Source organism: Strix uralensis, chromosome 8 (genome assembly GCF_047716275.1).
Source record: "Strix uralensis isolate ZFMK-TIS-50842 chromosome 8, bStrUra1, whole genome shotgun sequence".
NCBI classification, from domain to species: Eukaryota; Metazoa; Chordata; class Aves; order Strigiformes; family Strigidae; genus Strix; species Strix uralensis.
In genome coordinates, this window is record NC_133979.1 from 19,919,716 (window position 1) to 19,938,644 (window position 18,929).

Sequence of the window (18,929 nt, forward strand, 5' to 3'; positions counted from 1 at the left end):
ATTTGATTTCTTCTAATAGCTATAGGGCCAACACTTCAGTTTGTTATTTTCTTAGAAACCCACCCTCATTGAGTTTTCTTAACCACTGTTAGCTCTACCACAATAGTGAGTAGGTAGACCCAGTCAATACCAGGATCGTGCTGATTTAGTGCAGCATTATTGCAAACAGAAACCAGGTAAGTAACAAGGAGATACTGCACTAGTAGAAACTATTTTGAAAAATGAGGGTTTTGGCATCCAGTGATTTTTTTTTTTTTTTTTTTTCAACTTCTTAAAATATGCCATCCAAATACAGACTTGGAAATAGGTGGGTGGACTGCTTACTGAAGGAAAAAATGGGCTGGCTGCTGACCCATTATGCTTCTGTCTGTTCTGATGAGCCTTCATTGACTTTTACCAACATTTTTCCATCAATGTAGTCCACAACAGGTTTTTTCTTATCATCTGAGCTTTGCATCAGCACAATTTCTTTCTTTCTCTTGTCCTGTATATTTCCGACCTACCACACTGCTGAGAAAAATACAACCAAAAATTGGTTTCTTGGCGTGTGTTGAAAACACACTGCGTAATAAGAATACAGGAAGACAGGAAGTCTTGTGTACTGAATGAAGAAGTCTGCACATCTTCTGCTCTCTTTATCAGATACTGATTCTTGATATTTCTTGTTTTTCGTTACTTGTTTCTTGATTTGTTACTTTTTTGAAATTTTTTCCCCGCTTTTTGAAAAGAACTAAAGGATTTACACTTGTAAATTAAATGAAAGAAAATTAATCAAGACTGCCATTTCATGGCTGCAGAGTAGTGGGGTCTTATTATCATGCACAGAAGTGAAGTAAGAAACAGCATTTGTATGGTAGTGGTGAATGCTCTTCATTCAGAAACTGAAAAAGCAATAGCTAGCAGTGGAGAGCACAACGCTGCCTCAGGAAGCCAAGCCCTACCAACAGGCTAATGACAGTCATCTGTCTCAAAATAAATAAATATGCTGGAAATGAACAAAGATGGTTTTTTTGAAGTCAAATATATGGCTGAAATCTTTCCAAACAAAGTCAAAGGAACTTTGCTCTTAATGTCGGATTCCTGTGTACCCAGAACTATGCTAGAGGCCTCCCACTCCAGCAGTCTGTTCCAAGACACTACAGGAAGACATCAAGTACTGAATTTCTGGTTCTTCCAGAGTATTTGGAAATAATAACTTTGGAAACAAAATCTATTGAAAATGTTGCAACATTTTCATACAGAAATATTGCTTCTTTCTATTTATTTATTTGAAAACGTGTATGAAGCAACCCTCTAACACTTTTCATATGTAGTCTACCTTTATGCTGCTAAATTAAATGTAAGTCCCAAGACCAAGCAAGTAAGAGCCTGATGTGTTCTAGATATCTGCATTGCTTAAGATAGGCTTGGTAATCTCTACTTCTGGTGAGATGCTTCTATGTGAAACATTAAGTCATGGAAAAGTATAGCAACCTGGCTGTCATCTGATATCGCTGCAAGGTATTATGGGATGTACACTGGCAGACCTGGGCTGAGCAGGCATAGCTTGTCCATGTTTAGCTTACCCACACTACTACTGGGCCTGTGTGACAGGGTAGAAGGCACACAAGTGGTCTCTTCCCAATGCTAGCAAATTCACCCAGAGCCCATGTGTGAGCACAAACTTGTGTTCAGTGAGTCTGGATACACAGTTTAATTATAAATACACGCTTATGTTTAAAACACCATATAAGCAGAGCTATCAAAGCATAGACTGAACATTGTGATTAAATGTTTATATCTAACAGATGCCACTTCAGAAGTCAGTATAATTCCCACAAACAAACCCTATGCAAAAAGACCATGAAAACAGATTCATGCCTTCAAAGTCACCAAGACTAGGCCTTCTCAGAATGAATCTCTAAGTTGAGAGTTCTCTGAATCTGTAACATTTGCATTAGCAAAAACATGCTGCATGTCACAATACTGTATAAAGATAGACATCCCACATGCAGCCAGGCTCCAGAATGTCTAGCATGTAGATAGCCTCAAACACTACCTGAAATAATGCTTAGAAATGAACAAAAAGTATAAATGCCAGGCATTCTTTATGGTTTGCATCATCAGGCAGACAGACACACATCTTACACTATCATTACTAAACCACATAGCTTGAAAATTTTTTAGTAGCTTAGAAGAAGAATACATGGAAAAATTACAATCTCATTATTAAGAGGTCATGACTGTGCAAAATGTCTGTCTGCATTTGTAGTGTTGTTGGCCAAACTGAGTGTATGGTAGTTGCGCTCTCATTTAGTATTCTGTATTTTATTCTTTGCATATTCTGGGCACTGAATAGTTATGCATTATATTATTTACTAATCACAAATGTTCCTCCTGTGTTAAACTAACAGCTTGTGTATGTGATCCAAGACATATTTTAATCAAGTTCCCATAGTTGAAAAGCTTGTTCATCACAATATTGTTTTAGTTGTACCATCTCATACCAAATTTGCATATGCTACAAAAAAGAATTAAACAGCCTCCTAAACCAGAGATGTATGACTTCTGACCAGCATCAAAACCAAAAGCATTGAAATTCCTTGAGAAATACTGTGCTTATGTTATTTCCATCGCAAGTATAAGCAAATATGACAGAAATGCTTTGGGGAGGATAAGCAGTTTTCATGAAGTCACCATCACAATTTTGAAATCTTGATAGGTTGAAAGAGTTCAAATATATAGTTAAATACCTATTGTGCATTTAAAATCAAACCCAAATTTTAACTTTTCAAGTTTTGCCTGCCTCTGAGCCCAAAATAATTATCTTTAGGTAGTTCAGCACCGTAATGATTACTGATCATATTCCATAAAGTACTTCCTCGTTGTGGTAGTGTATAGTAGGAAACTGAGACATAAGGTTATTTGGTATTCTTTTCCTACTACTAGACTCGCTAACAAGGAACGCTTTTATATTTGTTCTTATATTTTAAAGTATTTTGGAGAAAGCAACCCAAAGTAATTATACTAAAAACAATATATTTTTTTCATCTGAGGAATACGATAAAAGGAAGGTGGAGGTCTAGTCGATGCTATCTTTCATTCTCGGGTAAGGAAACTGGGTCACAGACAGTTAAGTGCCTTGGCCAAATCTACCTGCAAACTTTATCTGCCAGTTATGCTGACAACTATGGTGCATTTATTTATATCGATAAACATATATATCCTTATTTTGCTGTAAGTATAGGGCATATCTTTTGCATATTTGCTTTGCTCGGATGTAGTTGAGAGAGCTGTGATCTTTTCTCACAGTTTTGTAAAATGAATGTCTCATGAAATAATAATAGTATTTGATTGAGCGTAGAGACAGATCAAAGGAAGTGGTGTAAAGTAATGTGCATAATAAGCAAAACTTCTGGGTCAGTGGAGAAAAGCCTTTGGCAAGTGGGTTAAAATCAATAAATATAGGTTGATGTAGAGATTAGACAAAGTTTCTCTCAAATATATTCTGTTTGTTAAGAGACAGTGGCTAAAGGGTATATGATTTCAAAAGGTACTCTGTTAAAATGGAAAAGTGTATTCTCTTATTGTTACAGCTGAACATGTCCTAGCTTTAGCTGCTGTTTAATATTCTAGTAATGCAGACTTCACTGGAGTTTCTGATAGATGTTAGAGAACTAATTCCATATTTTTATATAGCCACCTCCATGGTGTTTAGAGGTAGTATTCAACAGCATACTATCATAGCTTCCAAATCTCACTGTGTGTTTCTAGACACCTTTAATCATGGAAATGTTTAACTAGCAAAAGAAATAAGACGTGGAAGATCACCTAAGTGTACAGATTCTTATTGTTAAACTAAGATCCGTTTCCAAGGTAAGCAAACGTTCATGTCTCCATTCTTATGTCCTAAAGATAACTGTTGTAGTCATGTCAATATTCATGCACAAACCTGTGTGAATAGATTTTTAAAACCCCAACTTTCACTTTGATGGGAATTTAGGATTCTCAAGGAATGCAGAATTAAGACATGGAACGTAGATAGCAGTTCCTTCCTTTTGATTTCACTATTATTTTTCTGTTTTTTTTTCTTTTTTCTATGACACAAAATTAAATATTTTGGTATTTATTTTTGTCTTGCTACCAGTAGGCATTAAACTCTAAAATGTGTCTGTAATGCAGGTTAGTTGTACAATCTTTTATGTTTAAGTTATATTTAAATTACAAGACATATGAACAGCAACATTCAGAAATACAGTATTTTGTGTCATGCATATAGCAATATGTATTGCTGTATACATATGTATACCTATGCATGTCACATGCATATACATATGTGTAAATATATGTGTACATGTATAGTTAGCACCACACAGGAAAAAACTCAATTTCAAATTAAGCCTCTTCTTTCTAAAGAAAGAGTACTGCTCAGTGCTAAGGAATGTAACAGTGTCCTATTCATAACATTTTCTGACACGGCATTTAATATAACCATACAGAGACATAACAAGCAAGAAGAATTGGAAAATATTTGTATACTTATTAAGTGCCAACAAAGCTGATTAAAAGCACAACTGCCGCAGACATTATGCAACATGGAGTAATAAGACCTTCTGTTTCTAGAGGATGTGGTCTGAAAGAATAGCAAATAGTTTGCAAGAGTTAGAGCAGATTTTTTTAGGGGGTAGCATTACTCAGCAAGTTTCATACATAGGAGTCAACTCATTCATTTCTTTGGGGATTTTAGATGTTCAGTTTTAGTGGGCTACGGAGAGTATATAATTTGTTTCTTTTTTAAGCTCTGGAAAAAACTCATTTTGGAGAATAAAGCAAAATAATAACAACAACAACAATAATGATACCATGAACTATTTCACTTCTGAAGTTTAAAATAATTTAGAAATGTGACTTGTCCCATGTCAGAGCAGATATTGAAGGTAACTCTTCTGCTGAGTATCTGGAGAAGAGGAAAAGGAGAATGGCAAACTGTTCAATCAACTTTGCCACAAAGGAGAATAGAGCATCAGGCTACAGTCTCTTGCCTCGTACAATGGTGCGCTCGAGACAGTTTTTGTCCCCTCAGAAATGTTGTTGCCACTTGACACAAGTCACTTAAGACAGCAACCCATTTTTTGCCAAGTGTTTCCAGGGAGGATCATGGGACCGAGCATGTTGCCACTTGCTCTGTGTGATTTCTTTCTTTCTCCTTCCTTTTTATTATTGTCTGGGCACAGAGCCAAGGCCTGGGCATTTCGACATTTCATAGCCTCTCAGTTGTGCTGCTGCTTATTCTCGCCGCACCCTGGTCCCCACAGCTGTGCCTGTCCTGGCCCAGCTCATCAGCATCGCCTGGGCCTGGCAGCGCTCCCGCGAGACCCTGAGCCTCAGCATGTGGCTGTGCTTCAGAAGTGCTGCCAAGGACTGTCTTCTCTGTAGCCATGCCAGGGACTTGCTATGCTTCTGGCCTGTCCTGCTTCCCCTCCTCAGCCCCAAGCCCCGCACCTCTGTGCTTGCCCCACATCTGAGGTGGTGCCATAAGCTGCACCTCATTATGCTTAAGGTTCGTTCTCATGGTCCTCCCTCGCCTCAGGTCTCTCTCCTTCATGCCTACCTTGCCCCTGGAACTCTGCCCTGCTATCTGCCTTCTAACCACACCTGGTTCCCATCATCCTCCCAGCCCCTAAGCTTTACTCCACCATGTCTGCTCTGTCTCCAAAACAGCACTGGGGCCGCAGCTCCTCAGTGCTGCCCTGCCTGTCCTACCACGTCCCTCAGCCCAGGGCCCTGAAGCTCTGTGCTGCACACCCACAGGCACAACACGTCATCCCACTACTCCAGACTCCATGTTTCCTATCTTCTCCCTCTCCACAAACTTTGAGCTCAGTCCCACTGTCCTATGTCATGACTGCTTAGTGTCATATATTTAAAATTGAACACAGGCACTGCCCACACCTCACTAATTTGTGGTTTATTCTCTTCAGATGATTATGTTTTACTAGGTGAAGTAATCTAAATGTTGGTCTGCCAGATAGGCATGAAATGAATGACAGGACAAAGTTTTGAGTGTCATGACTCTCAGATGGTTCCCTGCGTGGCAGGTGTCTGCACTGACCTGTTGTGGCTCACTCTTTAGCTTCTGTAACTGACTTCTGGAATACAATGTGCTACAACAATGGCAGGGCATGCTGCCACTGACCTGGGAGAAGAAGTGCTTCCACGGGGCTAAGAATCTGGTGAATAAGCCCTTTATAGCCTTAAGGAAGGATTGCAGTCTGTTCAGATGGGCAGGAACTATGACTACCTTCATTTTCCTGCTTAAGGTGTGTTGGCATCTTTGGCTTAGGCCAAATCTGGCACAGGGTTACACTGCCAGGGTCTCAGTTACATCCCACAGCCAAGAGGAAAGGTAACTGACAGTGGCAAAAGTGTGGGAGCAGGAAAAAGACAACAAGATGTGCAAAAGTGAAGTATATTATAGATAGATTGTCATAAATGCATAGTTACTCACCACAGTACCTGCAATCCCAAACTATGCACAGCCAACTCCTTCAGAAAGCATTCAGTGTGCTCCCTGCCAAATACTCAGCCCATGCTCTGCCACCACAGGAGAGGCCAAGGTGGAGTCAACGATGGCCTGCAGGAAGCGTTACGTGGGCTTCAGTAAGGCTCTAGTTGGACCTGTTGTCCTTCTCCCTCTACCACCGTGACTTCTTTGTACCCTAGATTGGTACAGTCTGTACAGGTTGATTTAAATACATTCTTTTTAAGATAAGCTTTTGTGGTGGTTTAGCCCCTGCTGGGGTCTGAGACCATGCGGCCGCTGCCCCTCCCCCACAAAGGGAGTGAAGTACAAAGCCCCAAGACTGAAATAAGGAAAGGTTTAATACAACATTAATGCAATAGCAACACAACAAACAACAACAATAACAGTAATAGTGATAGCAATGAACAGAGCAAAATAGCTACCAAATACAGCAGTTTGAAGCACGATGTACAAAACCACGAGTGCACCATGCTCCCGCGCCAGGAAAATGTGACCTGCCAGGATGTGACGTCCGCATGGTATCTGAATAACCCGGCTAGAGCTCCCCCCCCACCAGGACAGGTTTTTCCAATGGGGTTGAGAAAGAAGAGCAAGGCCATGAGCTGTCGCAGCTGTTAGACTTGTCAAAGAAAGCTGCAAAAAGTAATGGAGAAAAAGAGTCAGGAAAGAGCAGTGGAAAAGAGAGCTGAGGGTATGAAGAAGGCTTTTGCTTTCCTGACCCACTACTAACAGCTAAAACCAAGTGAGAATTACAAAAGCACATGATTAAGTATTTTCTATATTGTACTCTTTATGGCCTGATCTTCTCAGCCTTAGACTGAGTCCACTGATAACTGTGGTTATCATTATTCCTGAACTACAAGTACTTTTAAACTACAAGAGATTTGTCTCTGAATTTCTTCTTGGCATTAAGTAAATTTTACATATTTCTACCTTATTTTCTTCTTTTTTTTTTTTCTCTGTCTGCTTAAGTAAATGAAAGTGTGAAGTCCTTTCTAGTTTCAGATTTGGCATCATAACCAAGAGAGTTCTCAAGTACTATCTAAGCACATATATTTTGGATCATCAGAAGAAAACAAAACAATCTTTATTTCTGGCAAAAGGGTCCCTGACCTTGACATATACCAGAAAAACAAACACTCTGTCTTCTCATCTTCTTGTGACCCTGTGTTGCTTTAAATCATTATTGATGATTGTTAAATCAATTATTAGGGTCTGAAATGCAGTTCCAGTGGTGTCTGGATCCTTCCTAATAAATAGCTACAGTTAGAGTCTTAAATCTCAAATGCAAATCCACAGTTACTTCAAACTCTGGGACTCATTTGGCAGAGAGGAGTTTCAGTTAAATTTCAGACTACACAGACTTTGAGAGAGAGTAAATAATATATTTTTATTTTACAGAAACATGTCTGCAGTGAAAATTTTACTTATAGTATTTTGTTAGTGCATTGAGAACATTTTCGTAGTAACAGAAGTATTTAATGGATGTTTAACCCTTAAAATACTTTGGATGGAGTCTTATTAATATGAAGTAGATCCATGTTAACTCATCCAGTAATGCAAAAATCAGAATGGGAAACGCCATCATTAAAACATATTATATTTTCATCACAAGTGAAATGCTGACATTTTCACAGAGTTCTGAAAAAAGTAAGTGCCAGAATGACAAAATACTGTATTTTGTCATCTTCAGCCAGAGAAAAACGTATTGAAACATTCATGAATCAAAGCGTTTAATATCCATTTCCTTACACTTCAAGTTGATTCAGAATGAAAGAATATTCCTTTCTGTGTCTTCAGGAATATGGAGTTCGAGGAGTTTCATGTCCCCATTCTCTGCATTAACTAGTAAAACTCTATTTCTTAAAATGCATCACACAAGTATGTCAAAGGGGATTGCCCTTTGCAAGTTTCATCAGTTGCATTCTGCAGATAGCACTGGCTCTGATGCCAGGGATGAGTTTGGCATTGCGTCTTCTGCAGTGCCTGCAGTGAACCAAGTACCATAGGGACTCACGTATAGTTATATCTTGTTAGTTTGGAAAGACATTTTTGCCCTTGCTGGAGAAATACAACTTTTCAGAAGCCATCATTACTTACATAGGGTTCCTCAAGCCTCACTTCTCATAGTCTGTTCAGATAACAATGTCCTGCTAATGGCAAAGCAGATAACAATTGTGGTCATCCTTAGTGTATGTCTGAAAAGGGGCCACATCTTCTATTTGTTATTCCATCTTTTCCGCTGTACCACCTCCTCCATCTGAGACATCTTCTATGTCTGATTAAGTTAGTCAGGGCAATGACTCAATTTTGTTATGACTTTTTAAGGGCTACATAGATAACATAATATAAACATTTTGTATTTACTGCTAATCATCATTCATCAAGTTGTTATTTTTGCCAGCCATGATTTTTCCAGAGGAATAAACACTTGCATTAAATCGAACAAGGCTGGACTCTGTGTAGTATAAATGAAGGAGAGTTAATGACATCTCTTGTTTCTAGTTTTATGGTTTTACTTTGTTTTGTTTTAATTTTAAGCCATGACCAAGGAAGACTGTTTAGAGCAGCTGTTTCCTAAAGAATATAATTTAGAGATGATTGTTAAGTAAATATTTTTGTTGTGTTTAAAAGCCTTGAAGATACTTCATAGCTCTTTACTGCATTATTTACAGTCTTTCAGCCCAATTCACTTTAGACAGTTTCTTAAATCAGTCAACAACTAACTGACAGAGGGAGTAAGATGATTACTGACAATTCTGGAAATGGAATAGCATCATAACAGTAAATAGTAAATAGTAGAATGGGAAAGAAGATTACTAGGGTAATTCTAGGGATCAGGAATAATCTGCAGGATAATAACAGAGCAATATTTTGGTTGTCAAACAGATACCCTGGGTAAGCGCCGAAAACCTGATCAGACCACTTTGGTCAAAACCAATCCAGACTCAACTTTAGAGAAAGTGCTGGTTTTCTGGTGAAGGATGAAGGGATCATTTCACCAATTAAAATTTTTGCTTCTGTGATTTCTGTGACATCATTGTTAGCAGGCATGGACCATATGTATATCTGCAAGATATAGGGTTTGCTTCTGCCTGTTCATTTTGGCATCCTCTTAAAGCCTTAGAGCAGAACAAATAGCATGGCAAACTCACTTTATACAGTTCGTGAAATGTATGTTCAGTTAGAGTACCCAAGGTTACCAGACTTTGGATCAGACCCTACATTTTCAAGGCACTATGGCTTGGGGGAGGTGGAACATGAGGAATGGTTATCTGCTCCTTTCCAGAGAGGTAGGGCCAAGCCCTGGAATATATTCTGCGGTTCCTTCTCTGTCTCAGAGGGACCCTTGCAGCAGGGAAAACATTCATCTTTGTACTATGCCCCGTTATTGCATGGATGAGCATAGAATTTAGGCTAGATTGGTGTTTGCAGCCTTTTATGGTAAGGTGGCTGCTTGACTGCACTGCGGAAAAACCGTTATGCAACCCATTATTATTTGGTATTTTGAGGGAAGATAAGTAGAGTATTTATTGTTTGGCTAAACACAATGTTACCGCTTTACAGTATTACAGCTTAGCTGTTCTACACATATTAATGAAAAATACAGAGGATGTAGACAATGTGACTTTTGGGCCTGTGGGAGCTGTGGACAGTCTATGTTGACTAGGAAGCACTGACACAACTCTGCCAACTGTGTGCGGTGCTGTGCATATATAAGGTGGACAGAGGAATAATCTTTTTGCAGTCATTTTGCGTATTATTTTCTGATGTCTTGCTGACCTGCAGTGTCCCTGAGTAACAGGCTGATTACTGCCAGCCTAGAGTTCAGCTCAAAGTACAGGCATACACACAAGGTTTATTTTTATTAGACTTTACTGAGTGTATTTGTCCACTTCATCTCTTATTACAGCTGGTTTCAGTCAGTTGTAACTCGTGTAAAAATTCCAGCCTGGTGGTTTCAGAGACATTTTCTGTCTGTCCAACAGGCTGTAACAACAGGGCTACCTACCCCAATTTAGACTACCTGAATCATGCAATCCCCATCTGATGGGGCTGTGAATAGGCATGAGTCAGTCAGTCTCTATCACCCATTTTTCCTTTATCCACTTTTCATTTGTTTTTTCTTTCCAAAATTTGGTGTAACAGGGTAAAAAATATGAAGTAAACCACAAAAGGAGTATATTAGAAACAAACAAAAAAAGTGTTGCATGTTCTATTTTCTGTCCTTATATTGCTTCCTTTCAGAAGAAACAAAGTAATGAATCTGCCCATCTCTCATTGTGCCTGGCCCACTCATTTCTATGAATCAAAGCATAGATGGATAGTTTTGCATTGTCTGCTCATCCGTCCATTGTCCACTCATATATCCACCCCTAGTTACTGCTGTTTCAGCTGTTCGTATTCATACCAAAGGTTCGCAATATTGTGACCTAACAATTTGCTTTTCGGTTAAGAGAATAATGCAAGGTGAATGTGGCCATGTAGTGTGTACCTGTGGTTACCAACTGGTTTGCTACGTTGGGTTCTAAGAATACCCTGAAACTATAAGTATCTGGCCACCTGTATCCTCACAGTACCATTACTGTCAGATTAAATGTATGGTCACAGCATATGCGTAAACAGGCATATATATCCCTGGAAAAGATGCTGCCGAGTGGGTAGGCCTGAGAGAAAATATGTTTGTTCATGTTTGCATCCATTTTACATGCAAGAACACTTGAACATTTCAATTTACCAGTACAGAATGTGTATTATGAAACTGTCTATTCAGTATTTGTTCCATAAAAGTTTTCAGACTCTTACCATCAGAAACAAACAGTAACACATACTTCTGTTCAGCTAGTCACAGTTGAACAGACAACTTGGGTTTAGAACCGGTCATCAACAAAGTAAAAAAAATTTATTGGTTGAATAAGTCAACATAAAAAAAAGTTGTCACTGGCATTTCATAAACAGAAGAAAAGGCTGAATCAGCCAAAATCTTTATTCAATCAGCTTCATTTTAGGAGGAAAATTTATACACAGTAACTACTGTTATAGATCGTGAGTATCTCAGAAGCTATTATTATATGGTCTGTACTCTGAGGCCATCAAAGTCTGGGTAGCATTGTTAAATAACAGTATGCCTAACTCAAAGTCCCTGAATCAGTATGCACATAAACCACAGCAAACTGGGACAGTCTGACAAAGGTGTCTCCATCCCTGGAGAGGTTCAGACATGAGATGTGACAGCTACAGAATTAATTTGTTGATACATCAGGAAGGACAGTAAATACTAGCAACCAGTGTGTCTTTCACACCTTACTTTCCCCTTCACCACAATGAGCAATGAGAGTTGAGAATCATATTTAATGCCTGCCCAAGCATTACTGTTCTTTTGTTTAAGATTTTATAATCTTTCTGAATGTTTCTGGATAGACAGACAGGATTTGGTCTGTTTCTATATTTTGCAATTGAAATAATGACTAGAAGTGAGACTCATGAGATTTCTAAATTCATTGTCTGTGTTATAAGTAAGAACAAATAGTAAGAGATTGTCTGAGAAAGTTTGCTGTCCACACTCACAATGCCCGTTTCCTCCCTGATGACCCAATCAGTTAAGATCGTTGTCCTGAGGCACATCTCTCCTCTCTCTCTTCCTCTCCCTCTCCTTAACTTTCCTGTTGCAGAAACTTTTGCTTCTGACCTTGGAGCTTTTCAGACATCAGTTGTTTTTTTTTTTACATAGCCCACCAAATTTTCTGTATTACACCTAGCACTGCTTGACACATGATACACATTAACCGAATCTAAAGAAGAATGGACAACTGCATGAAAAATAAAACTCCTCAGCCAGTATTAAAGGTACTTCTCTGATCACTAGACGGAAGGAAGTGAGATTTACACATGAGGATTTCTAAATCATAAAAACTTACAACAAACATGAGTATGAGCAATAAGAAGCTTCCTTCTAGTTATCAACATTACAGATACTTCCACAAATCTGAAGTGTTTTAGAATACTAAAGTACCAGCATTGTGTTCTCATGGAAAAGCCTGAAAACCAAGCTGCAACATGAAAGACATGACTAGTGGCTTGGTTTACAAACATATTAACAGAAAAGTTTTAAAAATAAGGTACAAAGAAACACAGTGCCTTGTCCACACTGAGCTGATTGGGTGCCATTTAACAAGCTATATCCATGACATGTATTGTTAAACAATGGCTGAAACACTATTTACTTTGGACCCCAGCATTTGTTTCATAACCCTCTTAGAAGAGGAATGATAAGTAATGCAGACCACACATACTAAAATTCTTTGGGTTATAGTTATGTCCTTTTCAAAGCATCAGATACGCATACAATATATACTTCTCTGGGACTGTGTCTTAGTGAGAATGGAAATTACATTGTTCTGTGGAGAGATGGCATACGAAACCATCAGTTTTATTAACGATTTTCAAAAAAGTTCAAGGAAATTTGGCTCCAGCTGTAACTCCCAGTGATGTGAATGTTGAAACTTCTTTGCAGATAGCTGATTCCTGAGGGAAACATATCACAGTTGAATGTTTTTATTCAGATTACGTTGTCTAAAATAAATAGATTTGGTTTTGATGTCTATTTTTCTAATACAAAATTGAATATTTGAATTTTTTTAAATAAACCAGCTTGAAATAGGAAAACTGGTGTACACTGGCCACTAGTTTTAGAATTTCAACAATCTTGTTACAAGGGTGGTATCAAAGTTATGATTTATATGCAATATACATATTTTTCTCCTTACACTGAGTATGGTCCATAACAGACCATGATCAGATTAAAATAATGAACAAATACATTTGTGGCAAAGATAGCTTGCTTTTTTATACATATTTCTGAGAGGGCTTTATGACAGTAGATGAACACAGCTGCTCCCAGTTTACCAAGCGAGAAGCAGGACTGAGGCGTGGAGAGGTGAAGATAATTGCTTGACAGCAGTGAGTGAGGCACAGAAGAAGGGAGAAACTATCTAAAGGCCAGATCCCTACATATAACCCAATCATATGCAAATTTTTCATGCAAGAATGAGCAAGCAAATTACTACAAAGAAATAACCCTGTGAGGGCACACTGTGAGTGCAAGTTACTGGTATGTCCTGGTGTGCTTCAAAATACTCCGCTTTCACCAATAGCAGCTAGACCACTACCTGACCTATGGGTTTCTATGGGTTCAAAGAAAAGCCAGAAGCAGAGCTAGAATAGTTACAGGCACGAAACAGAATCAAATTTAAAGTTGTTCTTGTTATGTCATGTTATTTAAATACAGAAATTTGAAGCGTAAAGTTCACAGGTCAACAGGGTGAAGAGTGATAAGCTGTATGAATAAGAGTTTGCATGATTAGTCCATAGGTGTTATTTTTGTCATATTTCTACAAACACCCTTTACTGTTAGACCGGAAGGACCATGTGAATTCCCAGACACATGCACATCATTCACTAGTTAGTGTTATCAGCAACACTGTGTTGTGTAAGCATATTACGTGAAGAGGAAATTATTATACTGCCATTGCTCAGCCTACTTCAGTCACTAGAAAGAGGGTCAGTATCCTCTTTTCAAAATATCTTCCTGTTATTAAACATGCAGTGTTTGCTGCAAAATGTTGCTTCCTCAAATAGCTGCTCAAAGATATTTTTACCTCCCATCAAGAGTTTTTGTATTATACATTACCTAATAGTTTACTCCACTGTAATGATACACACTTGCTAGGAAAATTGTAGCTCTCATAGTAACACCTAGTACAATGATAACTTTTTTATTGCCTGAATATTATCAAAGTCCAGTAGCTATCCCATAACATTACCAATAATGTGCTGGACCAGGAATACTGCTGTTCTGTTGTTTAACCACAAGAGATGTGTAACACTCCTTGGTTTGTGTGCAAAGATTAAAATAAATCAATACTGCAACAATATCTAGACATTTATGTACATTTTTCTTTACATAGGTCTCAATGTCTACTACAAAAGTAATACTCTATCTCATTTTACCTAACACGACAAAAACATTTTACAAAATAATATTGCTTATAGATTGCACTAGGATTCTGTAATAAGCACAATGACCAGAGTGATGAGTTATTACAGAAGGAGTGTTATTACTTGAAAAGAAGTCTCAGAAAAATGCAGTTCTTTAATCTTAGAAATGGAACAAAATTAACTTTAGTGACAATACTACAAAAAATTAGTCAATACTGATCTTACTGCTGTTACAGGAACACTGTTTCTTCTTTCACTTTAAAAAAATCCGTGGAAACATTGATGCAAAATGATTAAAAATTGTATGAAACTATATAGTGATACCTGAAGTACCAGGAGGCAAATGGATGGAGCCCTGGAACGGACTAGGGCTGGCCAATGACATGGATCTGTGAGGCTTTTGTTTTTAGAATCCAGCTGCTCTAACTAGCATATGTGCAGGATAAGATCTTATCAGAGAGTTTGCTGTATAACATGTAACAATATTCTATATCTTTTTGGATAATGGGGAAAATTAAAATGTCATGGAAAAGACTTTAGATTTCAGGGTTCCTCTCTCTGAAACAGTAGCATATAATGTTGGATCCCAGGGACTCTTAATAGAGTTGGAAGTATTTCTCTAGCTGTTCAATGTTTAATTAGGGTTGCAGAACTGGACCACTGTTCCTTAGCAAATATTTCAGCTGTTGGACTCTTATCCTGTAAATAGCTGTGGCTATAAGGATGACTACGGAAGTCCTATGAGTTAGAGCTACTCATCTGAGACAGTTTCTCATATGTGGCCTTAGTGCTGATTCAATATAACTTTAATGAAGATGAATAAACTGTTTAGGTAACTCATGCTATCGCATATTCTGTAACACTGCCACTGACTGCTGGTTCCACAACTGCATTCCACTCACTGCTGATCTTCTTCTCATGAGTAATTAAGGTGAAACTTTAACTGAGCAGGTAATTTATGAGAAGTCTCTGTAAAAACATGAAGGTAAACCAGAGGCAGTATAAAGAATAGGTCACGTAAATAATAGGCATCTTGTGGGCCATTATCTGAACATGACTAGCCACATACAGTTTTTTTAAACTTGCTGTTCAAACATCAGTGTTCATAAAGCAGATTGTCGATTCTTTGGCAGGGGAGCCTATTGGCACTAAACAAATAGATAGTCACCTTTCCTCCTGCTATTAACAGGCTGACTAAAGCAGGATGTTCAGTGGTCTCTTTTCGAGCAATGAAGATGCCATGTCTTTGAGTCTTTTTAATGTGCATTGGAGTGGAACTTTGAATCTTGTCCAGTTTTATAAAATTATTCAAAACCACATTATTACACATGAAGAGCCTTATCCTGAAACTCCTGACTGAAATAATGATTATTCTATGTATAGTCATTGCAGTAACAGGCCATACTATGCAGTGAATACAATAAAGTCTACAAATAGCCTAATAACTTGAGTGTTCTCTGCTGGCTGCCTATGGTGTGGTTGGGACCATTAGATTTGAATATACTGGATGATCTAATGCCTTCTCTACGTAAAAACTGTGTTATTTCTAAGAGGAAAAAACAGGAATATATATGCTACTGTCCAAACTTCACTATACAGTAATGGCTTTTGTTTTAAAAAGCAACTATCAAATACAGGTAGAATTGTACATGCTTTTAAACCCCCATACAATAAATGTCTAGACACAATAAATCCGTAAAATTAGTCTTCAGGAGTCATTAGAGGAACCAGTGAAAAGCAGTGCCCAGAAAATCCAAAACAAAAAGCAACAACAAAATTGCACTTAAGCCCCTTAGAAGATACTGTAACCAAAGTGATGCTCTATATATGGGCTTGCCATCCGGTTCATAACCCTTCTGCAGCAGGCAAGGATCGGGGCTGCCAAACTGCCCGAGAGTGACACCCTGTGGGGAAATCTGGGGCGGCGGCAGCAGCTCCTGGGCAGGCGCAGCGCTTCTGAGAGGGCCTGATCTCAAGCCTACAGGCCAAGCTGTTTGTCTGGCTTCGACGTGATTATTTTTCATTGGCAAACATTCAGTAGCTGAATCCATTAATATAAATTGTCCTTACAGTAACTAAACTGTCGATGAAGGATCTTGTGCTGGCACAAAAGACTTCCCTCTGGCCCTTGTAATGAATCTGTTGCTTATCTCAGTGTTGATAAAAACCACACTGCCCTGGTCTTCACCCAATTAAGGTAAACCTCTCATCCTTCTCATTCAGAACTAGACCTGACTGTGTAGGTCACAGGTATTTCTGCAGACTGCATGTGGTCCAGTTTGATGCCTTTTGCTAGCTGCCTGTTTGATTTGGGTTTATCCTAGGTTATTCCGTTTTCTTTGCTGCTCTCAAGAATCCCTTCCATCTTTCCTTCCATCTACATCATTTACAGAACAAGCCACCCCTCTCCAACCTTACAAATCCACATCTTTCACTTTTCAGTTTCTCTGAAACTCAAGAAATTCCCTTCTCTGGCTTTTATGGGGGGTCTTGTGAAGAGCAATCCAATTGCTTCTCTGTTCTCCGTATTGATGCACTCAGATGCACTGGCATGTCTGCTTTTTGGACTGGAGAGGGACAGTAGCGGTCCTGAACAACAGAAGTAGTTCCAGTTCAAGCTCTTTCATCTTATGGTACCCATGCCATTTACAAGTCAGAACACCGAGTAAGTGCACTGTAATTCTGGCATCCCTCAAAGCTACAGCTCTAGTGCTGTTTCTTGTCTGGGTTGGTATAAGAAGTACCATGTAATACTGAAACACTCCTCCTCTTGCCCTGTTCTAAAACCTTGAAATGAGTCAGCTGTAAAGTTTATTATCAGATTCAACTCAGCAAACAAACTCAAAACACTTTCCTAGGGTCAGACTGTACTCTAGCCTGCTTATTGGCAGGAATGAAAGGGCTCTTTGTGCAGATCTCTGTTTGCTTGTGTGGAAAGTGGAACAAATTAACTGTGGCATTATATTCCTGCCTTGAATGTTTCATATGGTTGGTAACTCACAGGAGGAGTGGTCATTAGCAGTAGTAAGCTAAAGCTATACAGCTGGGCTATAAGATGTGCACACCTTATTCTTCTAGATCCCTGGATAATCTACTCAATAATCGACATTCTGAAATAGAGCTCCTCAGTGCATTGGAGATACCCAGATGAAGGTGGGATTGATGTTCATTGGAAGCTGGAAATAAGTGTCTTATTAATTGGTTATCAACTTGTTAAATTCAAGTGTTTTTTAAGGTGGAGAAGTGGAGCATCTCAAAAATCATCAAAATACCAGAAAAAAAATTGTTTATTTTATCTTTGGTGCATTTTCATGATTATATGCATAACATAGTAGTTAACTTTCCAGCTGCAAACATACTATCAGGTGGGATTTTCTAGATGAGCAAACAGAAAAGCTAACACAGAGCATTATAAAGACACTAACTCATCAAAAGGATTGGATTCTCTAGATACATAGGACGGACCTCTGCCACCTGATCCAGTGGAGTAACTGACAGTACTAGCAGGTCGATCAGAAACCTGGTAGGGTGATTTGAGTCATTAGTCAGGGCACTTTCAGCATTGTGGATGTTTGCTGACAGCAGAGGAAAGGCGATACTCTGGCTGTGAAAGGGAGTGGTAGCAGACCCAGATTCCTTTGCTTATTCCCCACTGTCTTAATCTTTTATGTACCTTCAGGACTTGCGCTATAGCTTGTTTAATCCCCACATAACTTTCATGCTTCTCTGATCTACCCTCTTCTTCCCTGGCCAGTTGTATACCTCCATATACCAATCCTAACCTCCCTTAGCTCTCAGGTTCCTTCCTTGTTCAGTCTTCACCTCCCTTTTCCAGCCATGTCCTCCTGGCTCTTAGCCTCATTCACATCAGTCCTACCCTTCCCTCCAATCCTGCATGCTGTCCCTCACCAGTCAGTCCTCTGTCCACCTCCTCTGGCTGCCACTCCCCTACTCTCATAGTCTTCCATTTTCCTTTAAGACTTCTGTTTCTAGAGTCTTTGCTGAGCCAGTCCTGGCTTTCAGTCAGTCACAATTACTGTGGCTCAACAGAGGCATAATGGCCCACTGTATACAGCATTAAGTTAAATGCTTTAATGATCCTTCCTGACAGTGATTTTTATGAATCCCCTGATCCTTCTCAGAGAGCTCCTAGCCCTGCCTTCCTTACTAAGGTGTTCCTTAACGATTCCAAGAAGCTGTTTAACAGCAATAATAATTTCTCCTTTTGTTTTTCTTTACATTCATCTCAGGATCCTTCTTTGTCCATTGTGCCTGGCCACCATCAGGACAATCACTGAGGCACAGGCAAAACAGTGAAAGTATGTGGCAGGTCAGAAGCACATTTCAGGGTAGTCCAAACTGTCTTGGGCAGGCTCAGGAGTACACCATGCAGACAGAGTCTTCAGAT